Source organism: Schistocerca serialis, chromosome 1 (genome assembly GCF_023864345.2).
Source record: "Schistocerca serialis cubense isolate TAMUIC-IGC-003099 chromosome 1, iqSchSeri2.2, whole genome shotgun sequence".
Classification (NCBI taxonomy): Eukaryota; Metazoa; Arthropoda; class Insecta; order Orthoptera; family Acrididae; genus Schistocerca; species Schistocerca serialis.
In genome coordinates, this window is record NC_064638.1 from 467,943,971 (window position 1) to 467,966,129 (window position 22,159).

Sequence of the window (22,159 nt, forward strand, 5' to 3'; positions counted from 1 at the left end):
CGTGGTTGAAACAAAAGACCTTAAAGATCTTCGATAAGAAGGCCGGGGCACCGTCACTCACCAAGGATTTAGGCTGCTCAAACCATGAAATTACTCTAGCCAACTGGTGAGTGGTTATATCAGCCGTTACCCCACGAGCTGGTAGCTACCAAACAAATCAGTAGAAGGCATCAACTACAACCAATGCGTATATGTTACTCCTTCTAGTGAAAAGTTTAGACGTTGCTGTTTGTGAATTAAACCTGACAGTCACCACGACAAATCGGCCTTCTCGGAAGAGCATAGGAAAAGAAACGTGTATTCAATACATTAATGTTTCGGTAGGCCTAATACATGTTCACAAAATTATTCCTTCAAGCGCAGGATTCCCCGGTCGTTGTTAATGTCAATAAAATTCTACTGGGCTGTTAGCTAGTTTGTCAGTATACAAAATTGTCCGATGTTTCGGTCGCTATAGAAGTGGAGTTCCTCAGGGCTCTGCTGAGATGACTGCGGCTCAGCACAGCCCTGAGGAGGGCAATAGTTTTATGTATATTGAGAGTGCGGTCAACAACGCAGAAGAACTTTATTGACAAAATTACTTTTGTTGTAATTACTACGAAACGAGGCTACTCTGTTTATATGAGAGAAACTGTGTTAAGAGGAGGATTTGGTCTAGAGGCACGGCAAAATGGAAGAAGTTTAGAATTTTGTCATACAAATTATTTTTTATTAAATTAGGGGTTTTGCCTCCTTATTTTACTTAGCTTCGGTTATGAAAAGAAGTTTATCTTGCTAATAACAAAGTGTAAATGATGCCTGCATGCCTCATGGAAACTTTTGTTTGTATTAAAATGGTATTTTACCATCATATTATACAGGCATTTGTATGTGAAAAATACTCTTTCTTTTACACATAACAAATTAAATATGGCAGTAGCAGCACATCTCAAAGACATGCTCTGGTTTGTGCAAAACGTTATACTGAACTGTATTTATCTCTAAAACCCACAATAATAGAACATTCTTCAGTTAGTCAATTTAGGGGACCATCGCCATGGGATTTGAAAAGTACCTTGAGAAGAAATGTCTGCTATATAAAATCATATTAAGTTTTTGGCACGTTTATTTAAGTTCAAATGTTTAAGGAAACATTTAAAATTCGGAATAAAATAGTGCTCTCGCTAAGAAACCCTAATTTAATTACCTTCCATAAAGAAAAAACAAAAACAAATGCATCGGTTAACCTGTCGTGGTCCTAGAATGCTTCGCAAGCTGAATAATACTGTTTCAAGGAAACGCAATTAATGTTTGGAGTAACAAAACAAAACGATGTTTCAAAACTTACGGTTAATCTGCCATCCTAGGACCATAGAGGATTCCTTCCGGTTCCTCAATCATGCTCTGGTTCTGAATTTGCCGCTTTATTTTATCAATCCCGGATCTAGCAAAAAAACGAGACATTTCTTGCCCCGTGGTGACCATGCGTTTCCTGTCGAATTTCGCGAAATTTTTCTGTTCCTCGTGCGGCTCTAAGCGCGTCAGTTTGGAACCGCGTGACCGCTACGGTCGCAGGTTCGAATCCTGCCTCGGGCATGGATGTGTGTGATGTCCTTAGGTTAGTTAGGTTTAAGTAGTTCTAAGTTCTAGGGGACTGATGACCTCAGTAGTTAAGTCCCATAGTACTCAGAGCCATTTGAACCATTTCTTCTGTTCCTCCCCGCGACTATTTCTAACACATTCATAGTTATCTGAACGGTGAATAACATTCGCTGAATATAACTGCATCTACATACGTCGCTATTTCAAAAGTTTTTGCACTACAATGGAGATGATTCGGTACCAGTTCCCAAACGCATTTATTGGACTTCTCTTTGTAATTTTGCTTATTGACACCGCTGCATTTTTTCAGCGAATCTTCATCGGCCAAAAATTTGTATACTAATAGTTCTTGAACTAATTCATTGAGCGCCTATGATTGCCTATATTTCGGTCGGCGCACAGTTTCATGTAACAGTCTGTAACTTTTACAATACTTTCACGATCAGATATTCTTTTGCAAGAGTAAACTGTAAACTTCATCAGTCACTATCGGAACTCCCCCTGAATAACTTTTTGTGATGTATGTGCACTGTAGAGCAGGACAAGGTCGGAGACATTCAGAGACTTGTTACTACGATTACCACAGTATAGTCCATACAAAGTGCAACAAACTAGTTCAACACGCCCGGGTTCTATTCCCGGCGGGGTCAGGGATTTTCTCTGCCTCGTGATGGCCGGGTGATGTCTGCTGTCCTTAGGTTAGTTAGGTTTAAGTAGTTCTAAGTTCTAGGGGACTGATGACCATAGATGTTAAGTCCCATAGTGCTCAGAGCCATTTGAACCATTTTTTGAAACTAGTTCAAAGAAATCAAATGCGAACCGTAGGAGTAGAGGCGACAACCCTTGCGAAATGAATTAGGAACTCAGTGTCAACAGCGCAACAATATTATCGAAATCATCTTATAACTCGCGGTATACGCTTACGGCCCCTATCGTACATCACTCGTAGTGGTAGAGAAGGACACTACATATACTGTGTGACGTAGGAATTCGTCCCTCACATTCGAGGATGGCAGAGGGCAGTATTTTAAGGTATCATTTCATGACCATGCCTGTGTGTCCTCCATTTGGCCACAGTCTGCGACAGGATAGTGTTTCTGGAGGAAGGAGGCTTCCCTCAGGCTGGAGCTGATGGGCCGGGTTTTTCTCAAATTTTCCTGAGTGGGATGTGACTGGAGCCTACAAAGAAAAATTAATTGCGAGTATTTCCCCACTCACTGTGGGTGTTTACATCATCCTTTGCAGAAAAAGCTCCTAATGTCCTACCAAGTGGCAGGACCCGATACGCGACCAGAAAGCAGGAGCGGGAAATGGCCAGTGAGGATGCATACATTCTGTTTCCGATTCTGATTGGCTAAAAGGCCTGTTGTTATTGTTGTTGTTGTTGTTGTTGTTGTTGTTTTGGTCTTCAGTCCGAGGGCTGGTCTGGTGCAGCTGTCCACGCAACTCTATTCTGCATGTCTCTTCTTCTCCAAATAACTACTGCGACCCACATTAATTTGTATCTGCTTACTGCACTAATCTCTTGATCTTCCTCTGCAATTTTTACCCTTGAAATAATAAACTAACCATTCCTTGCTTTCTCAGAATGTGTCCTATAAACGGTTTCCTTCTTTTCGACAAGTCGTGCCACAAACTAATTTTCTCCTCAGTTCTCTTTACTAGCTTGTCAGCAGTCACGCGATCTACCCATTTAATCTTCAGCGAAATTCCATTGTACCTTCAATTTTCTTCTTGTTCGAACTGCTAACTCTTCAAGCCTTAAGTAAAGATTTACTAACAATTAAATAACACCGAGGTGAAAAACGTCATGCGATGGCCATACGCACTTAGTTATACAGTTGCGTACACAGGGAATAAAAGGACAGTGTATTGTCTGTAGTGCCCTTTGTACTCAAGTGATATCTGTGAAAAAGGTTCCCTACTTTATTATGGCCACACGACGGTAATTAACAGAATTTGAACGCCAAATGGTAATTGGTGCTAGACTCATGGTGTATTTTCCATTTCGTAAATAGTTAGGTAATTCAGTATTCCGAGATTCACAGTGTCAAGTATATGTCAAGATACAACATTAAGGCATTACCTCTCTGACGACCACACAGTATGCGATGACCTTAACCACCAAGAGCATATGACGTTTGCGTAGAGTTTCCTGTACTACTAGATAAGCAAAATCGAGTGAAATAACTCCAAAAATTAATCTGGGACGTACGGTGAAAGTATTCTTTAGGACAGAGCAGCGAAATTTGGTGTCAAAGGGCTATGGCAGCAGAGGACCGACGCAAGTGCCTCTGCCAACAGCACGATATCGCCTGGAGCGCTTCCCATGGCCCCCTGACCATATCTTGAACACTAGAGGATTGATTAGATGAGTCCAAAAGAACTGACGTCAGGTTTCGAGGGTGGCACAGACCCCACGAAGCCATGTACTCAACCTGTCAACGAGGCACCATGCAAGCTGACGTTGGCTGTATTATAATGTGTGCTCTGTTTACATGCAATAGACTTCCAATTTCTGGTTCACCTGAACCAATTATTGACTGGGAATTACTATGTTAGGCTGCTTTTAGACCATTTGTGGCCATTCATGGACATCATTTTCCCAAAAAACAATGAAGATTTTATGGATGGCAATGCGCCATTTCACCAGGCGACAATTGTTCCGATTGGTTCTAAGAACGTTCTGGACAATTCGAGCGGATGGGCACGTAACAAATGAACATTTCTATGACACAATTGAAAGGTCAGTTCGTGCACAACGTCCAGCACCAGCCACACTTCCTCAATTATGGACGGCTATAGGAGCCCCATGGCTCAGTATTTCTACAAAGGAGTTCCAACGAGTCGTTGAATCCATTTCACGTAGAGCTACTGCAGTAATCCGGGCAAAAGGAGATTCGACCCGCTATTAGGAGGTATCCCTGTATCCCTCCGAGTACATTTGATGTTCACAAACTTCTCTTTCTTCAGAAAAGCTTTCCCTGCCATTGCCAGTCTACATTTTTTATTCTCTTTCCCTCGGGCATCATCAGTTATTTTACTGTCCAAACACCAAAATTCATCTACTACTTTCAGCGCCTCATTTCCTAGTCGATAAGGAAAGTTTAAAAGAAAAGGAACGTAACGTGGTAACAACCAGACCAGTTGAAATTTGCGTATGCCATTTGTGAGACATCTAAGGACGCGAATGTAGTGTTGTCATCTCCCTGTAATATATTCAGAGCTATTCCCTCAACAGGCAAGGTGATGGAGACCGATACTCATCGAATAACTGGAGCACGGAAAAACCATTAACAGCGACGTGTAGTGTAAAACACTCCCAACCTACACAAATCAATCTACGGCGGACTTCCCAAGGAAGGTGCTCCACGACAACGAGCGTCTCCAAGGTCTCTGTAAAGGCCATTCCACACTGCACGTGGCGTGGATGTACGCCACGCCGGCCACTCTAGCCACGTACCTATTCACGTAGCGGCGATAGTTGCGATGCTATACCGGCCACATTTTATGCCAGCATGCAGAAAGATGTCAACTCCGACGGTTCTGTGGTGTCAGTCTGGATTTTCGTGCGGCTTACCTTGGTTTGACGACACCAGCAGCAGCGAAAATAGTGACGATGAGCTGGTTTTATAGTATACTTTGGTTTCAAGAAACGAGTGGGTGCATCCAATCAATAGGAAAAGGAAGAAGCATGGCGAATACCACCATTTGATGCGTGATCTCGAGGCGGATGATGAAAAATTCAGCACCTATTGTAGGTTAGGTAATGACCAGTTCAATGAGGTCCTGACAATGGTTGACGGTGTCCTCAGGAAAAAAAAAAACACCACCTACAGGGAAGCAATTAGTAGCAGGAAATGACTAGCCATTTGTTTGAGGTAAGAAAAAATGCAATTTTGACAGTATTATTCTATCTATTGATTCTTTAATAGTTACAAACATATTTATGTTACTACTGTAACTTATGAAAAAGTAACATTTACACAAATTATGTTTTATTAAACTTGTTTTTACTGTATGTGTAAAAAACTAAAGTAAATGAGAAATTGAGTAGCTTCACGTGACGTACGAAAATCTTATATGTCAAATAACTTAAGTTAACCTTCTTGACTAAAATCTTAAAGTAGTTCAAAGGTGTTTTCACTGACAGATTTAAGGAAATACCCAGTTGTAGAAAGGGATGAAGCAATACACTCTTGGGAAGGGATAGATGAAGGTCCAGAAATAGTAGACAAAGGAGAGCAGGAAGACTGCTTGTGTGAAGTGGTAGGTGATGGGGTCGGTACGAAAGATGAATTAGGACTAGTAGCTGAATGGTAGTACAGATCATTTTCGTCTTCCGCTTTACAAATGCTATTTAGCACCTAAGTTTTTAGTTTGTTTTGTAATCACCACGGTAATATCCGAACTGACTGGGCTGCACTGGCACAAAATAAGTCTATTTCATCGGGGACACTTTTTGTACGAGAATTCTTATTTTTTTCTTTGCTATGCATTAAATTTAGAACTTTGTCCATGCCTTTTGGAGATCGGTTTCGACGTTCTTTCCCCATTGCAACCATTTCGACCACTTTTTCTACATCACCGGCATTACTTTCGATATCATCGTCGAGATCTTCTTGTTCCTCACATTCGTGCAGCTTTCCAATACTTAATTCTTGTTCTTCGTTTCGATCCGGCAAGGGAATGTTAGAGTCACTCCTGAAAGTATAATAAAGAAATAGTACTGTTCTGATATGTGTTGGGACCAAACATTAAATTTACGTTTGGTGCAATAATTGTCTTACTTTATACCATACTGTCTCCGATAAATTATTAAATGCTGGTTTGTAACTGCAGATTGATTACCGGCAATGACAAAACAATTTTTTTCAAACTAAACCTTGCATCACCAAGAATGAAGTTAAAAAAAAGAATAGTGTTCACTTTGTACAATGAAAGTCTGTTTTCTACCGTACAACTACGAGAAGAGAAATATTTCAGGATTAGATCAAATCCCTAGTTAAAATAACTGTTTTACTAATCTGATGTTTTTTGTTATACACCTGGGTACTTGTTAGTAGTTTCAGATCACTAAGATAAAATATTTATCAAATTAAAGAGTGTAATAAAACCTAATTTACAAATTATACTTACGGTCTATGCATCATCGTCTTAAGTACGAACTTCATATCATTCTCGTACTTCCATTTTTTTATTTTGTTTGTGGCCTGCCCATTCGTAGATCTTCTTCTATTCAAAGCTTGGCGGCGGCAGTCTCTTAGCTTTTTCCACTGATGTCTTAAGGAGTTCTCTGAAACAATTTTTATTTTCAGAGTTTTGGCAACTGCTGATACGTATACTACGCTCAGCTTCAGCTACAGGGTTGAAATAAGCACAGTTGCTAACATCGTGGAAGATGTCTGTGACGCATTATGGCAACGCTTGCAACCAGTGTTCATGCCAACACCAGAAGAAGCTATGGGGCGTAAGACTGAGCGGGGATTTAAAGTAAAATGGACTTTCCGTTACTGTATTGGCGCCATTGACGGGAAACATGTGGCCGTCCAGAGACCCCCTCACTCTGGTTCTAGGTTTTACAATTACAAACTGTATTATTCAATTGTACTACTTGGACTAGTTGATGCAGATTATAAATTTATAGCAATAGATTCTGGTTCATATGGTAAAGAGTGTGACGGAAGTATGTTCACGGAAAGCACCCTTGGACAAAGGATCTGCAGTTACAGTATTGCAGTACCTCCTGATGAGCCTATTGTTGGAGGAGGAAGCATTCTCCCATATGTAATTGTGGGAGATGAGGGATTTCCTCTTAAGCGAATTTTGCTGCACCCCTTTCCACGTGACAAAATAATGTCATCTGAGAAACGTGTGTATAATTATAGGGTATGCCGTTGTAGGAGGGTAGTTGAAAACTCTATACTGGCACAAAGGTGGCGGGTGTACTTTCGACCATTGACTTGTAGCATTGATACAGTAAACAAAATAATAAAAGCTGCAGCAGTCCTGCACAACTACCTTCAAATCACAGGTGATCCGGTACCTATGGCCTCTTCATAGGCCATCGTAGAATCCTACAAGAATTGCTGGAAGCCTCTTTATCGATTTGGATCGCAAGCCTCCACTGAAGCAAAAAACATTCGCGATGAGTTTGTGGCTTACTTTAATTCTGAGGAGGGCGAAGTGCAATGGCAAAACCAACTTATGTCAAAGCAATAAGTTATAAGGGCTAGTTTCATACTTACATTATATACTGTATCATTTTGTTGTTGATGTTGTGGTCTTCAGTCCTGAGACTGGTTTGATGAAGCTCTCAATGCTACTCTACCCTGTGCAAGCCTCTTCACCTCCCAGTACGTACTGCAGCCTACATCCTTCTGAATCAGCTTAGTGTATTCATCTCTTGGTCTCCCACTACGATTTTTACCCTCCACGCTGCCCTCCAATGCTAAATTTGTGATCCCTTGATGCCTCAGAACAAGTCCTACCAACCAGTCCCTTCTTCTTGTCAAGTTGTGCCACAAACTCATCTTCTCCCCAATTCCATTCAATACGTCCTCATTAGTTATGTGATCTACCCATCTAATCTTCAGCATTCTTCTGTAGCACCACATTTCGAAAGCTTCTTCAAACTATTTATCCTCCATGTTTTACTTCCATACATGGCTGCACTCCATACAAATACTTTCAGAAACGACTTCCTGACAGTTAAATTTATACTTGATGTTAACAAATTTCTCTTCTTCTTCAGAAACGCTTTCCTTGCCATTGCCAGTCTACATTTTATATCTTCTCTGCTTCGACCATCATCAGTTATTTTGCTCCCCAAATAGCAAAACTCCTTTACTACTTTAAGTGTCTCATTTCCCAATCTAATTCCCTCAGCATCACCCGACTTAATTCGACTACATTCCATTATCCTCGTTTGCTTTTGTTGATGTCCATTTTATATCCTCCTTTCAAGACACTATCCCTTCCGTTCAACTGCTCTTCCAAGTCCTTTGCTGTCTCTGACAGAATTACAATGTCATCGGCGAACCTCAAAGTTCTTATTTCTTCTCCATGGATTTTAATACCTACTCCGAATTTTTCTTTTGTTTCTTTTACTGCTTGCTCAATATACAGATTGAACAACGTCGGGGAGAGGCTACAACCATGTCTCATTCCCTTCCCATCCACTGCTTCCCTTTCACGTCCCTCGATTCTCATAATTGCCATCTGTTTTCTATACAAATTGTAAATAGCCTTTGGCGCCCTGTATTTTACACCTGCCACCTTCAGATTTTGCAAGAGAGTATTCCAGTCAATATTGTCAAAAGCTTTCTCTAAGCCTACAAATGCTAGAAACGTAGGTTTGCCTTTTCTTAATCTAGCTTCTAAAATAAGTCGTAGGGTCAGTATTGCCTCACGTGTTCCCATACTTCTACGGAATCCAAACTGATCTTCCCCTAGGTCGGCTTCTACCAGTTTTTCCATTCGTCTGTAAAGAATTCGCGTTAGTACTTTGCAGCAGTGACTTATTAAACTGATAGTTCGGTAATTTTCACATCTGTCAACACCTGCTCTCTTTGGGATTGGAATTATTATATTCTTCTTGAACTCTGAGAGTATTTCGCCTGTCTCATACATTTTGCTCACCAGATGGTAGAGTTTTGTCAGGACTGGCTCTCCCAAGGCAGTCAGTAGATCTAATGGAATGTTGTCTACTCCCGGGGCTTTGTTTCGACTTAGATCTTTCAGTGCTCTATCAAACTGTTGACGCAGTATGATATCTCCCATTTCATCTTCATCTACATCCTCTTCCATTTCCATAATATTGTCCTCAAGTACATCGCCCTTGTATAGACCCTCTATATACTCCTTCCGCCTTTCTGCTTTCCCTTCTTTGCTCAGAACTGGTTTTCCATCTGAGCTCTTGATATCCATACAAATTGTTCTCTTTTCTCCAAAGGTATCTTTAATTTTCCTGTAGCCAGGATCTATCTTACCCATAGCGAGATAAGCCTCTCCATCATTACATTTGTCCTCTAACCATGCCTGCTTAGCCATTTTGCACTTCCTGTCGATCTCATTTTTGAGACGTTTGTATTCCTTTTTGCCTACTTCATTTACTGCATTTTTATATTTTCTCCTTTCGTCAATTAAAGTCAATATTTCTTCTGTCACCCAAGGATTTCTACTAGCCCTCGTCTTTTTACCTACTTCATCCTCTGCTGCCTTCACTACTTCATCCCTCAAAGCTACCCATGCTTCTTCTACAGTATTTCTTTCCACCATTCTTGTCAATTTTTCCCTTATGCTCTCCCTGAAACTCTGTACAACCTCTGGTTCTTTCAGTTTATCCAGGTCCCATCTCCTTAGATTCCCACCCTTTTGCAGTTTCTTCAGTTTTAATCTGCAGTTCATAACCAATAGATTCTGGACAGAGTCCACATCTGCCCCTGGAAATGTCTTACAATTTAAAACCTGGTTCCTAAATCTCTGTCTTACCATTATATAATCTATCTGAAACCTGTTAATATCTCCAGGCTTCTCCCAAGTATACAATCTTCCTTTATGATTCTTGAACCAAGTGTTAGCTATGATTAAGTTATGCTCTGTGCAAAATACCACCAGGCGGCTTCCTCTTTCATTTCTTAACCCTAATCCATATTCACCTACTACGTTTCCTTCTCTCCCTTTTCCTACTATCGAATTTCAGTCACCCATGACTATTAAATTTTCGTCTCCCTTCACAATCTGAGTAATTTCTTTTATCTCATCATACATTTCTTCTATTTCTTCGTCATCTGCAGAGCTAGTAGGCGTATAGAGTTGTACTACTGTCGTAGGCGCGGGCTTCGTGTGTATCTTGGCCACAACAATGTGTTCGCTGTGCTGTTTGTAGTAGCTTACCCGCATTCCTATATTTTTATTCATTATTAAACCTACTCCTACAGTATCCCTATATGATTTTGTATTTATAACACTGTATTCACCTGACCAAAAGTCTTGTTCCTCCTGCCACCGAACTTCACTAACTCCCACTATATCTAACTTCAACCTATCCATTTCCCTTTTTAAATTTTTCAACCTACCTGCCCGATTAAGGTATCTGACATTCCACGCTACGATCCGTAGAAAGCCAGTTTTCTTTCTCCTGATAACGACGTCCTCCTGAGTAGTCCCCGCACGGAGATTCGAATGGGGGACAATTTTACCTCCGGAATATTTTACCGAAGAGGACGCCATCATCATTTATCCATACAGTAAATCTGCATGCCCTCGGGAAAAATTACGGCTGTAGTTTCCCCTTGCTTTCAGCCATTCGCAGTACCAGCACAGCAAGGCCGTTTTGGTTAGTGTTACAGGACCAGATCAGTCAATCATCCAGACTGTTGCCCCTGCAACTACTGAAAAGGCTGCTGCCCCTCTTCAGGAACCATACGTTTGTCTGGCCTGTCAACAGATACCCCTCCGTTGTGGTTGCACCTACGGTACGGCTATCTGTATCGCTGAGGCACGCAAGCCTCCCCACCAACGGCGAGCTCTATGGTTCATGTGGTGGGGGGATGTATTATTCTACATATTTTTATATGTAATGTTTATAGATTAACAATGTTATTACTTTGATGAAGTTTCGTAAGTTTTTTGTTTCTCTCCCTTTTACTTGCTATTGTAGCTGACGTAGGAAATTAGAAATATTATATAGGGTTTTCATAAAATAATGATACAGTTTTCACATGAAATAACGAATAAACCAAAAAAGATCAACAAAAAACATTTATTTTATTAAAATCCTCATGAAATACACTCCTGGATGTGGAAAAAAGAACACATTGACACCGGTGTGTCAGACCCACCATACTTGCTCCGGACACTGCGAGAGGGCTGTACAAGCAATGATCACACGCACGGCACAGCGGACACACCAGGAACCGCGGTGTTGGCCGTCGAATGGCGCTAGCTGCGCAGCATTTGTGCACCGCCGCCGTCAGTGTCAGCCAGTTTGCCGTGGCATACGGAGCTCCATCGCAGTCTTTAACACTGGTAGCATGCCACGACAGCGTGGACGTGAACCGTATGTGCAGTTGACGGACTTTGAGCGAGGGCGTATAGTGGGCATGTGGGAGGCCGGGTGGACGTACCGCCGAATTGCTCAACACGTGGGGCGTGAGGTCTCCACAGTACATCGATGTTGTCGCCAGTGGTCGGCGGAAGGTGCACGTGCCCGTCGACCTGGGACCGGACCGCAGCGACGCACGAATGCACGCCAAGACCGTAGGATCCTACGCAGTGCCGTAGGGGACCGCACCGCCACTTCCCAGCAAATTAGGGACACTGTTGCTCCCGGGGTATCGGCGAGGACCATTCGCAACCGTCTCCATGAAGCTGGGCTACGGTCCCGCACACTGTTAGGCCGTCTTCCGCTCACGCCCCAACATCGTGCAGCCCGCCTCCAGTGGTGTCGCGACAGGCGTGAATGGACGGACAAATGGAGACGTGTCGTCTTCAGCGATGAGAGTCGCTTCTGCCTTGGTGCCAATGATGGTCGTATGCGTGTTTGGCGCCGTGCAGGTGAGCGCCACAATCAGGACTGCATACGACCGAGGCACACAGGGCCAACACCCGGCATCATGGTGTGGGGAGCGATCTCCTATATTGGCCGTACACCACTGTTGATCGTCGAGGGGACACTGAATAGTGCACGGTACATCCAAACCGTCATCGAACCCATCGTTCTACCATTCCTAGTCCGGCAAGGGAACTTGCTGTTCCAACAGGACAAAGCACGTCCGCATGTATCCCGTGCCACCCAACGTGCTCTAGAAGGTGTAAGTCAACTACCCTGGCCAGCAAGATCTCCGGATCTGTCCCCCATTGAGCATGTTTGGGACTGGATGAAGCGTCGTCTCACGCGGTCTGCACGTCCAGCACGAACGCTGGTCCAACTGAGGCGCCAGGTGGAAATGGCATGGCAAGCCGTTCCACAGGACTACATCCACCATCTCTACGATCGTCTCCATGGGAGAATAGCAGCCTGCATTGCTGCGAAAGGTGGATATACACTGTATTAGTGCCGACATTGTGCATGCTCTGTTGCCTGTGTCTATGTGCCTGTGGTTCTGTCAGTGTGATCATGTGATGTATCTGACCCCAGGAATGTGTCAATAAAGTTTCCCCTTCCTGGGACAATGAATTCACAGTGTTCTTATTTCTATTTCCAGGAGTGTACAATTGTATATGCAAGACTAGCACATTTCAATGTGCCCATCATTTACAGCTGTGCAAATATGTAAATGACGGTCTAGTTCATTGCACGCATGGTGCAACATGACTTTTGTTACTGAGGATACTGCTTCATTATTGCTCTTAAAAGAAACAGATTGCAATTTTCCATAGCAAAGATAATTTAAATATCCTGTTCACATAGAAATAGCTGAAAAAGATAATTTACTCACAACAAATTTGCAATCTGGTTCATTTAAGAACTGGTTCAACTGTTTTCTGTGGGGATTTCAATAAACTAAATATTTTGGTTGTAACTTTTTTGGTTTTGTTTGTTATTAAATTTCAAACACGCACCATTATTTTATGAAAACACAGGATATTCCAGTTCCCTGTTATGGGTATTCACTGTCTGTAAACTCAATGAGCACTGAATGTTAATACTGCATTTTACTTATAATTACTGCGTTTTCTCTACTATGGTTTGAACAGAATATAACAGTAGCTGATTTTAAAATTTTCTTCTGATTATTTCAGTTTATTGAAACATTAGTTTCTTTCAAGATGTAATAATAAAATTAAAAATACAAATATCATTAATAAATACGGCGAACAATTATGGTGACTGGACACTACATTTAACAATTTTGCACGTTTTAATAAAATATTATACAAATTTATTTATAAGATATTTAATAATATTAGTTTAGAATGTGTATGTACTTACTGTCTTTTGATAACGATTCGGCAATTTCATACCATGCTTTTTTCTTCAATGTCGCATCTATTCAGACTTCTAATGTAGATTCCAAAATCACTTGATGAGTACATTCTTCTTCAATCAATTGCTCCATCTTGAACCCACGAAAGTTACTGAAAGCTCGGTCTCACACCTTCTACTTGCAAATGATCCACAATAAACACAATAGCTCAGACAACAATGATGGCGCTGTCTATAGTGCCCGAGGCTTGCCTTGCACGAGGTCTAACCTTAGCTCTGCCCATGCGCGGACTGAAAACGTGTCCGCCACGTTTACGAAGATCGCTCAGAGAGCGAACGGAGGCCACGCGTGTCTACTATAGCTGGCGTAGCGCGTGGCCGTGGCCCTTGAGTGTGAACGGTCTCATTTGATAACAAGGGAAGCGATAATTTTGAAAGTGGCTAACGTACATCCGTACACGCACGCCAAGTGCAGTGTGGAATGGCCTTACGTGTAATGGCCAACTGAAGGTAGTGGCAGTTTGAGCGTTCGTCGCGAAGTCGGACTTGTCGGTTTTAGCCTCTTTTACAACCAGTACTTTCTGATTGGGTATACTAATGAATTCGATGCTCCAATTTCGAGGGAGCTTAATTCACATTGTGGTGAACAGTATGTAACGACTGCGAGAATCGGACGTTCCATGCTACGAACGCATCTCTGTGTCTTACCGATACAAAGATTTGTTATATAACTACACTCCTGGAAATGGAAAAAAGAACACATTGACACCGGTGTGTCAGACCCACTATACTTGCTCCGGACACTGCGAGAGGGCTGTACAAGCAATGATCACACGCACGGCACAGCGGACACACCAGGAACCGCGGTGTTGGCCGTCGAATGGCGCTAGCTGCGCAACATTTGTGCACCGCCGCCGTCAGTGTCAGCCAGTTTGCCGTGGCATACGGAGCTCCATCGCAGTCTTTAACACTGGTAGCATGCCGCGACAGCGTGGACGTGAACCGTATGTGCAGTTGATGGACTTTGAGCGAGGGCGTATAGTGGACATGCGGGAGGCCGGGTGGACGTACCGCCGAATTGCTCAACACGTGGGGCGTGAGGTCTCCACAGTACATCGATGTTGTCGCCAGTGGTCGGCGGAAGGTGCACGTGCCCGTCGACCTGGGACCGGACCGCAGCGACGCACGGATGCACGCCAAGACCGTAGGATCCTACGCAGTGCCGTAGTGGACCGCACCGCCACTTCCCAGCAAATTAGGGACACTGTTGCTCCTGGGGTATCGGCTTCGCAACCGTCTCCATGAAGCTGGGCTACGGTCCCGCACACCGTTAGGCCGTCTTCCGCTCACGCCCCAACATCGTGCAGCCCGCCTCCAGTGGTGTCGCGACAGGCGTGAATGGAGGGATGAATGGAGACGTGTCGTCTTCAGCGATGAGAGTCGCTTCTGCCTTGGTGCCAATGATGGTCGTATGCGTGTTTGGCGCCATGCAGGTGAGCGCCACAATCAGGACTGCATACGACCGAGGCACACAGGGCCAACACCCGGCATCATGGTGTGGGGAGCGATCTCCTACACTGGCCGTACACCACTGGTGATCGTCGAGGGGACACTGAATAGTGCACGGTACATCCAAACCGTCATCGAACCCATCGTTCTACCATTCCTAGACCGGCAAGGGAACTCGCTGTTCCAACAGGACAATGCACGTCCGCATGTATCCCGTGCCACCCAACGTGCTCTAGAAGGTGTAAGTCAACTACCCTGGCCAGCAAGATCTCCGGATCTGTCCCCCATTGAGCATGTTTGGGACTGGATGAAGCATCGTCTCACGCGGTCTGCACGTCCAGCACGAACGCTGGTCCAACTGAGGCGCCAGGTGGAAATGGCGTGGCAAGCCGATCCACAGGACTACATCCAGCATCTGTACGATCGTCTCCATGGGAGAATAGCAGCCTGCATTGCTGCGAAAGGTGGATATACACTGTACTAGTGCCGACATTGTGCATGCTCTGTTGCCTGTGTCTATGTGCCTGTGGTTCTGTCAGTGTGATCATGTGATGTATCTGACCCCAGGAATGTGTCAATAAAGTTTCCCCTTCCTGGGACAATGAATTCACGGTGTCCTTATTTCGATTTCCAGGAGTGTATTTGTGAACGAAATGGAGAGATTAGAAGTGAAATAGGAGGAGAGAGATTGTATTGTTGTGAGATGCCATTGTGGTATATAGTAGATGTTCAAATAGTTTTTTCCATAAAGTAAAATCCAATAATTAACATCAAGCATTCAAGGTGTACATATATCCATACTAAAATTTGTTAATTACCACGGTACAGATATTACGAGACGTAGATAGCTCGGAGGTGACGTTTGAAACGATACTGCGAACCTTCATTTTCCACGGTTAGAATTCGTCGAGAGAATACCTCCGAATTCATAAACTAACTTGCTAAATTGTTGGTCTCTGAATTAATAAACTTTAACTCCCTAAACTGTTGGACCTATCTTCCAGTCTCATCAAACAGCAGAGCACACCTCTGTGCAGAACAATCTGCTTGGCGAGTAAAGGTTTTAGGGATATCAGGTGGAGCAGATAATGACGAGGAATTCAGTGAGAGCGCTGCTGCGAAATACATCTCTTGCTCTCCCGTGGTATGTAAACAGAAATATTTATATTTTACAGGTTCTCAGGAGAGTAAAGATAAAAGGAAATAACGAACTTATCTAAATCAACTAAAATCAATAACTAAACCAATGATTAAAATAAAAGTATACATAAAGAATATTTATTTATAATAGTAAATAGTTAAAGAATTTTTTAATTAACCAACCAATAATAACATATTAAACCGTGATATGCAAAGCTTTCTGCTGGCCTTGTCTTTTTAGATATTGTATCCTTTGCTGTGTCCTCTATTTCATCTCTCAAAGCTACCCATTCAACTTCTGCTGTATTCCTTTTCCTTGCTTCAAACGTTTCCTTTAAAAATTTCAACAACCTGTGGTTCTTTCAACTTATTCGGGTCCATCCCCTAAATTTCATAATTTTTTTGCAGTTTCTTCAGTTTTAGTCTGCAATTCATAACCAATAATTTGTGGTCAGAGTCCACATCTGTCCCTGGAAACGTCTTAATATTTAAAATCCGATTCCGAAATGTTTGCCTTAGCAAATAGTCAGTACGAAACCTTCCTGTTTCTCCAGATCTCTGCCACGTATACAAGTTTCTTTCATGATTCTTAAACCGAGTGTTAGCAACGGTTAAATTAACGCCTGTGCATAATTCTACCAGGCAGCTTCCAGTTTGATTCCTTTCCTCGTCTCTGTAATATCTTACTATTTAATTTCGCAGTTTCTCTTTCTGCTACCGAAATTCAACGACCCATCACAGCTAAAGGTTTCCTCTCCCTTAACTATGTGAATTATTTGTTTTATCTCATCAAACATTACTTCTATGTCATTATCCTCTGTGCTGCTAGTTGGCGTTCAAACTTGTACAACTGTGTTGGGTGTTGGCTTTGTGTCTATCTCGACTACGGTAATATGTTCACTGTGGTGCGCAAAGTAGCTTACTCGCATTTCAAGTTTCGTAGTCATTATTGGATTTACTCATGCATTATTTACATTTGTTTTGGCATTTATCACCTGACTTGAAATTCTCTTAACCCTGCCACTTAACTTCACCAACCTCTACTACACTGAGCTTCAACATGGCCACTTACCTTCCTAAATTTTTCAACCCACCAACCAGATTAAGGGATCTAACATTCGACGCTCCGTTCCGTGGAATCTCACATTTGTTTTTCCTAATGACATCTTAGTCCCCGTCTGGAGATCCAAATGGGGGACTATTTTACCTCCGGAATATTTTATCCAATATATTGTTACCGTCATTTAATCCCACAATAGGGATGTAAATTAGTGGGAAAAGTAACGGCTGCAGTTTCCCTTTGCTCTGAAGCTTACTTAATACCAGCATAGTAAGACCATGTTGGCTGATTTCACAAGGCTAGATCTGTCAATCATTCAGACTGTTGTCCTTGTAACAACTGAAAAGGCTCCTGTTCCTCTTCAGGAACCACATTTTGATTAATTTCTTGGGTCTGTTGCGAACTCGTAAAATCAAGAAATCACCCTACGGCGGTCGTGATATCGAAGTGCGGGTCGTATACCGGCTGGGGCATGTTTGTGTTTATGTTTAAAGTGGTGGTCATTTTGGAGTTCTGGAGTTAGTGCTCCTCCGTGACCAACGCCATTACCTTCACGGTAGGGAAAGCTTATAAATAATTCGAAAGCGCAGTGCAATGTCGGGCATAGAATTATACTTAGCAAGTTTTGTGGATCAGTGAGCGAGGAGTCTGAAGCCTCAGAGCAGAGCTTAAAGCAGCTAGTGGAATTGGTGTCGGATAAAAGTGATGGACACGGTTCGGGTTAATCACTGCCCAAAAATTTAATTTGTTTCCTTATAGATTTTGTGACATCTTTCCCGTGTCGACTTTCAACTGGGCCCCTGTTTTGTTGTCATGGTGATTACCAAAGGCAATTGCTTTTTTTTTTCTGTCATCAGTCTGCTGACTGGTTTGATGCGGCCCGCCACGAATTCCTTTCCTGTGCTAACCTCTTCATCTCACAGTAGTACTTGCAACCTACGTCCTCAATTATTTGCTTGACGTATTCCATTCTCTGTCTTCCTCTACAGTTTTTGCCCTCTACAGCTCCCTCTAGTACCATGGAAGTCATTCCCTCATGTCTTGGCAGATGTCCTATCATCCTGTCCCTTCCCCTTATCAGTGTTTTCCACATATTCCTTTACTCTCCGATTCTGCGTAGAACCTCCTCATTCCTTACCTTATCAGTCCACCTAATTTTCAACATTCGTCTATAGCACCACATCTCAAATGCTTCGATTCTCTTCCGTTCCGGTTTTCCCACAGTCCATGTTTCACTACCATACAATGCTGTACTCCAGACGTACATCCTCAGAAGTTTCTTCCTCAAATTAAAGCCAGTATTTGATATTAGTAGACTTCTCTTGGCCAGAAATGCCTTTTTTGCCATAGCGAGTCTGCTTTCGATGTCCTCCTTGCTCCGTCCGTCATTGGTTATTTTACTGCCTAGGTAGCAGAATTCCTTAATTTCATTGACTTCGTGACCATCAATCCTGATGTTAAGTTCCTCGCTGTTCTCATTTCTACTACTTCTCATTACCTTCGTCTTTCTCCGATTTACTCTCAAACCATACTGTGAACCCATTAGAAAAAAATGGCTCTGAGCACTATGGGACTTAACATCTATGGTCATCAGTCCCCTAGAACTTAGAACTTCTTAAACCTAACTAACCTAAGGACATCACACAACACCCAGCCATCACGAGGCAGAGAAAATCCCCGACCCCGCCAAGAATCGAACCCGGGAACCCGGGCGTGGGAAGCGAGAACGCTACCGCACGACCACGATATAACCCATTAGACTGTTCATTCCGTTCAGCAGATCAGTTAATTCTTCTTCACTTTCACTCAGGATAGCAATGTCATCAGCGAATCGTATCATTGATATCCTTTCATCTTGTATTTTAATTCCACTCCTGAACCTTTCTTTTATTTCCATCATTCCTTCCTCCATGTACAGATTGAAGATTAGGGGCGAAAGGCTACACCCTTGTCTTACACCCTTCTTAATACGAGCACTTCGTTCTTGATCGTCCACTCTTATTATCCCCTCTTGGTTGTTGTATATATTGTATATGACCTGTCTCTCCCTATAGCTTACCCCTACTTTTTTCAGAATCTCGAACAGCTTGCACCATTTTATATTGTCGAATGCTTTTTCCAGGTCGACAAATCCTATGAAAGTGTCTTGATTTTTCTTTAGCCTTGCTTCCATTTTTAGCCGTAACGTCAGAATTGCCTCTCTCGTCCCTTTACTTTTCCTAAAGCCAAACTGATCGTCACCTAGAGCATTCTCAATTTTCTTTTCCATTCTTCTGTATATTATTCTTGTAAGCAGCTTCGATGCATGAGCTGTTAAGCTGATTGTGCGATAAATCTCGCATTTGTCAGCTCTTGCCGTCTTCGGAATTGTGTGGAAGATGCTTTTCCGAAAGTCAGATGGTATGTCGCCAGACTCATATATTCTACACACCAACGTGAATAGTCGTTTTGTTGCCACTTCCCCCAATGATTTTAGAAATTCTTATTTGACCGTAAGTCCTCCAAAGCTCTTTTAAATTCCGATTCTAATACTGGATCCCCTATCTCTTCTAAATCGACTCCTGTTTCTTCTTCTATCACATCAGACAAATCTTCACTCTCATAGAGGCTTTCAATGTATTCTTTCCACCTATCTGCTCTCTCCTCTGCATTTAACAGTGGAATTCCCGTTGCACTCTTAATGTTACCACCGTTGCTTTTAATGTCACCAAAGGATGTTTTGACTTTCCTGTATGCTCAGTCTGTCCTTCCGGCAATCATATCTTTTTCGATGTCTTCACATTTTTCCTGCAGCCATTTCGTCTTAGCTTCCCTTCACTTCCTATTTATTTATTTTCCTCAGCGACTTGTATTTCTGTATTCCTGATTTTCCCGGAACATGTTTGTACTTCCTCCTTTCATCAATCAACTGAAGTATTTCGTCTGTTACCAATGGTTTCTTCGCAGCTACCTTCTTTGTACCCATGTTTTCCTTCCCAACTTCTGTGATGGCCCTTTTTAGAGATGTCCATTCCTCTTCAACTGTACTGCCTACTGCGCTATTCCTTATTGCTGTATCTATAGCGTTAGAGAACTTCAAACGTATTTCGTCATTCCTTAGTACTTTCGTATCCCATTTCTTTGCGTATTGAATCTTCCTGACTAATGTCTTGAACTTCAGCCTACTCTTCATCACTACTACATTGTGATCTGAGTCTATATCTGCTCCTGGGTACGCGTTACAATCCAGTATCTGATTTCGGAATCTCTGTCGGACCATGATGTAATCTAATTGTAATCTTACCGTTTCTCCCGGCCTTTTCCTAGTATACCTCCTCCTCTTGTGATTCTTGAACAGGGTATTCGCTATTACTAGCTATTCTCCTGTAACCTTTTCATCTACTCCTTCCCCTACAACTGCATTCCAGTCGCCCATGACTATTAGATTTTCGACCCTCTTTACATACCTCATTACCCTTTCAATATCCTCATACACTTTCTCTATCTGTTCATCTTCAGCTTGCGACGTCGGCATGTATACCTGAACTATCGTTGTCGGTGTTAGTCTGCTGTCGATTCTGATTAGAACAACCCGGTCACTGAATTGTTCACAGTAACACACCCTCTGCCCTACCTTTCTATTCATAACTAATCCTACACCTGTTATACCATTTTCTGCTGCTGTTGATATTACCCGATTCTCATCTGACCAGAAATCCTTGTCTTCCTTCCCCTTCACTTCACTGTCCCCTACTATATCTAGATTGAGCCTTTGCATTTCCCTTTTCAGATTTTCTAGTTTCCCTACCACGTTCAAGCTTCTGACATTCCACGCCCCGACTCGTAGAACGTTATCCTTTCGTAGATTATTCAATCATTTTCTCATGGTAACCTCCCTCTCGGCAGTCCCCTCCCGGAGATCCGAACTGAGGACTATTCCGGAATATTTTGCCAATGGAGAGGTCATCATGACACTTCTTCAGTTACAGGCCACATGTCCTGTGGATACATGTTACGTGTCTTTAATGCAGTGGTTTCCATTGCCTTCTGCATCCTCATGTCGTTGATCATTGCTGATTCTTCCGCCTTTAGGGGCAATTTCCCATCCCTAGGCCAAGAGAGTGTCCTGAACCTCTATCCGCTCCTCCGCCCTCTTTGACAAGGCCGTTGGCAGACTGAGGCTGACTTCTTATGCCGGAAGTCTTCTGCCGCCAATGCTGATTATTTATCAAAATTTAGGCAGTGGTGGGGATCGAACCCGGGACCGAAGACGTTTTTGATTATGAATCAAAGACGCTACCCCTTTTTTTTTTTTTGCATTTTGTTCGTTATTGATCGTTGTGTTTGGTCGCAAGACATCCTGTTCAAGTTCGGTGGCTGATCGTTCCACTCAGTTTTTTATTACAGAGGCCAACCGGCTCTCTGACCGAACACGCTGAGCTACCGTTCCGGCTAAGCAGTGAATGTACCCAAACTCGCGACGTCTTATCAACAGCGCGCGACGTTTACCGCTACGCTACTAGCTGACACCCCTAGACCACGGGTATAGGCAATTGCTAATAGCAACTTAAACGAGATACGTCGAATTATTACCGGTGAACATAGTACTGTTTGGTGGACAGCACCTAGGAATCCTTCCCGAAAGTAGTGAAGATACCTCCAGGGCTTTTAATTATTTACCGTAGTTGTGAGTAGTTCGATCCTGCCTAGCTGGTCAAAGACGGGCTGGCGGTCTTTGTTTGTATTGAACCGCTAGTTTATCCATGCAGACAGTTACCCGGGTCGGCCAGTAAACGTTTCCAATTAAAACCGCTGAGTAGTACGTCACGTAATTAATATCGCGTGCCAAAACTCGCCAATAGTACTTGTATTCAGAATGCAGCCTCTATGCGCGGAAACTCCAAAGACAGACGAAAGGAATGTTCAGACTAATACTGGTACAAAATTATTATTACAAA